At 40.1% G+C, this 4,200-nt stretch overlaps 1 non-coding gene across 1 annotated transcript; it reads left to right on the top strand.

Moving 5' to 3' along the window:
• Window positions 1–2,865: 2,865 nt before the first annotated feature.
• On the top strand, window positions 2,866–2,973 carry LOC127743016 (small nucleolar RNA R71). The gene has a single exon (XR_008004346.1). It is a non-coding gene; the product is annotated as a small nucleolar RNA R71 (small nucleolar RNA).
• The last annotated feature ends 1,227 nt before the right edge of the window (window positions 2,974–4,200 follow it).

Genomic DNA, 4,200 nt, shown 5'->3' with positions numbered 1-4,200 from the left:
ACTAGAAATAACATTCACCTTTGCTGAGTCTATAGAAATGTCATTATTAGATACCACATGTCCCAATACAATCCCTTGCTTTACCATAAAGTGCCATTTTTCGAAATTCAATACAAGGTTTGTATTAATACATCTATCTAATACTCCAGATAATCCATCTAAGCAAAGGTTAAAAGAATCACCATAAACGCTAAAATCGTCCATAAAAACTTCCATACAGTCCTCAATAAGATCAGAGAAAAGATTCATCATGCACCTTTGGAAAGTAGCTAGTGCATTGCACAAAGCCAAAGGGCATTCTTTTATAAGCATAGGTTCCAAAAGGACATGTAAAAGTAGTCTTTTCCTGATCCTCAGGAGCTATATGAATCTGGAAATAACCTATGTAACCATCTAAAAAGCAATAATGTGATTTACCTGACAGGCGATCCAGCATTTGATCAATGAATAGAAGTGGATAGTGATCCTTACAAGTAGCTTGGTTGAGACGCCTGTAATCAATGCAGACTCTCCAAACATTCTGAACTCTAGTTGCTATGAGCTCTCCATGCTCATTTTTCACTGTAGTGACTCCGGACTTCTTGGGCACCACTTGCACTGGGCTTACCCATTCACTGTCTAAAATGGGATATATGATACCGGCCTCTAATAGTCTGGTCACTTCATTTTTGACAACTTCCAAGATGGTAGGATTCAATTTTCTTTGTGGTTGACGGACAGGTCTTGCTCCCTCATCTAAAAATATTCTGTGCTCACATATTTGAGGGTTGATTCCCACTATGTCTGCCAAACTCCACACTATTGCCTTCTTATGCTTCCTCAACACATCAAGTAGCTGTTCTTCTTGTTGAGAAGTCAGTTCTCTTGCAATAATAACCGGAAGCTTCTGCTCATCCTCAAGGTAAGCATATTTGAGATGTGGAGGGAGAGGTTTCAATTCTAACTTTTGATTATGGACAGGCTCTGGGTTATCTGGGGCTTGTGAAAATGGCGAAGTGTCCTCATTGTCAGTTAAGAGGGTCCCCACACTTGGACCTTGTCCAGTGTGCCTCTCTTCAAACTCTTCCTTTTGAACTTCAGCCACACTTTCGTCTATGACATCACACTGGAAGATAGAACGATCTTCTGGGGGTTGTCAATGACTCCATTCAGATTAAAGATTACTATGCGGTCATCTATTTCAAAGGAGTATGTCCCTGAAAAAGCATCCAATTTGAATTTTGATGTCTTCAGGAATGGTCTTCCAAGTAGGATTGATGATGGCTTATCTGAATCATTATGGGGCATCTCCAAGATATAAAAATCAGTGGAAAATGTGAGCCTTTTAATGTTCACCAAAACATCTTTAGCAACTCCAGCAACTGTAATAATGCTTTTATCTGCTAACACAAAACGAGCTGCCGACCTTTTTAAGGGAGGGAGCCTTAAAACATCATATATAGACAAAGGCATTATACTGACACATGCTCCTAAATCACACATGCAATCATAAATTACTACACCACCAATAGTACAACTAACTATGCAAGGACCTGGATCACTACATTTTTCAGGTAATCCACCCATTAAAGCAGATATAGAACTACCTAAAGGAATAGTTTCTAATTCAGTAATTTTATCTTTATGGATAGATAAGTCTTTTAAAAACTTTGCATATTTAGGTACCTGCTGAATAACATCAAAAAGGGGAACAGTTACCTCAACCTTTTTGAATATTTCCACCATTTTAGGATCAGGTTCCAGCTGCTTCCTTAGCTTCCTTGCAAGTTATGGAAATGGAATGGGAGTAGTGTTTTCTGTGGTGCCTGCACCTTTTTGTGCCTCTTCCTGTGGTTGATCTATCTCTTCTTCAGCTATGTCCTGTATATCCTCTTCCTCTTCAACATCTTCGATTTCTACCACCTCTTCAGCTGAGGCGTATTCTGGTGAGCGTGGGTCCTCCTGATTCCTCTCCTGCAGTGTGGTTCTGGACCTCAGGGTGATGGCATTAATGCCTCCCTTTGGATTGGGTAATGGTTGAGAGGGGATTCTAGTGGTGCTTGAAGGTTGGTTACTGGAATTTTGTGCTGAACCAAGTTGTGTCATAAAAGCTTGCAGAGTAGAGGTGAAACCATTCAGACTGGCGTTAATACTATTCATGATGGTATTTTCCATGGCCAGTTGTCTTTTCTCAAAAGCTTGTAATAATTCTTCATTAGAAGATACAGAAGAATGAGTAAATTGAGAGGTTTGCTGCTGATTGTTCAGTGGTCCTTGGTTTTGCCTCAGGTGAGGTGCTCAGTATGGTTGATTTTGCTGCCTGTTGTTATAATTATTCCACTTCTGATTTCCCTGATTATCTCTGCCTCCCCTATTATTGTTATCCCTCCAATTCTGGTTTGAATTGTCCTGCCATCCATGGTTATTATTTCCACTTTGATTGTACCCTTGGTTGGGGCGGTCATAGAAGTTGTGAGTGGATGCCACCATGTTGTCTTCTTGTTGGAGCTGCGGGCATTCATCAGTGTAATGGCTGTAATCAACACAAATTCTGCAAATTCTTTGTGGAACTAGTTGTTGGTTTTGCTGCGGTTGAGTTTGCGGAGCTTGTTGATTTAATTGCATTTGCTTCAGCAGGTTGGTCATTTCACAGATGCTTCGATTTAGAGCAGCAGTCTCTATGCCAGAAGATACTTCTGCAACGGCCCTTGAACGGCCTTGCTTCTGTCTGTGGTTCCGAGTAGATTCAGCTAAATCACTGATCAATTGCCAAGCTTCATTAGTGGTCTTGTACTTCTTCATAGACCCATTGCTGGCACTTTCCAATGTGGTCTGATCTTAGGGCCTCATACCTTGTGTGACATAGCTGAGTAGCACGATCTTGTCAATCATGTGGTGGGGGCATGCTTCCAGAAGATTATTGAAGCGCTCCCAGTATTCAAAGAGAGTCTCATTGTCATCCTGAACAATTGTAGAGATATCCTTCCTCAGTTTATCAGTAACTTCAGATGGGAAGAATTTCTCCAGGAACTCCTTTCTGAGTGTATCCCAGTTGGATACGTTTGCTAGAGGTTGAGTGTAGTACCACTCTCTTGCTTTTCCCTCAAAAGAGAACGGAAAAGCTTTCAGTAGAATTGAAGTTTCATCAGCGCCATCATGCCTGACAGTAGAACAGGCTGCCTGGAAATCTCTCAAGTGCTTGATAGGCTCTTGAATAGGTAGGCCATGAAACTTCGGCATCAAATTTAGCAGTGCGGTCTTTATTTCAAAATCCGTAGCTACCGCTGGATGATGCGCTTGAAACGGTTGCAGTGTAAAATCAGGAGCTCCTTCCTCCTGAATGGTAATTTTTCTAGCTGCCATGTTTTCTGCACGTAAAGCAACCGAATCAGTAGAACGGGGGCTAGTTTCTTCCTCAGATTCACTTTCAGATCCGCCCTCAGAGTGGACTAACCTACGCTGTTCTCGCCTTATTCGTGAAATTGTTCTTTCAATTTCAGGATCGAATACTAGCAAGCGCGGATCAGGAAGTGAACGTGTCATTTGACAGAAGAAACACGCAGCTCATAGTAGCAAAATTAAAGAAAATGCAAATAAATAAATTCTAATTAATAAAATAAGCACTCTATTGCAACTCCCCGGCAACGGCGCCAAAAATTGATGGATTGTAGAAGCTGGTGAATTAAAAATTTATTAAAATGGTTACGTTGCAAGTATAGTTCTTAACTCACCGAAAATCTGCCTATCAATTTAGAAATATGTCACTGAAAGTTTAAATTAAAATTACTGGGAGTTTTAAGTCCCAGGTCGTCTCCCAACGAGTTGTAGAAAAATGTGCCGTTTTATTAATCAGATATTCCAAAAAGAGTTTAGCTAAGTAAATTGGGATTTAAATTGAGGAATTTTAAATAATAAAAATAAGAGGCCTTGACTGGGAATTGATTGGTTAGAATCTCTATCATTGATGGTGTGATTGTAAGATTAATTTATAGTTAATAGTTGTTCTGTTTGGTTATCCCTTACTAGGTAAGAGAAAGTCAAACAAGTGGAAATGCCAGATCTGTTCACAATTTGTAACCCACTTAGTTCAAAGGGATTGGCGTCGATGACAGGATAGCAATCCAACATTTAACCCAATTACAAATTTTTCTTTCAATCCTTCCAACTCAAGAGTTCCTTTTAATCAACTCCCCATCAAGTAATGAAACTACTCACGCATTG

The sequence above is a fragment of the Arachis duranensis genome, chromosome 1, assembly GCF_000817695.3.
Source record: "Arachis duranensis cultivar V14167 chromosome 1, aradu.V14167.gnm2.J7QH, whole genome shotgun sequence".
Classification (NCBI taxonomy): Eukaryota; Viridiplantae; Streptophyta; class Magnoliopsida; order Fabales; family Fabaceae; genus Arachis; species Arachis duranensis.
Note: the sequence above shows the minus strand (reverse complement) of the source record. Positions and strands in the feature narration are given on the sequence as shown.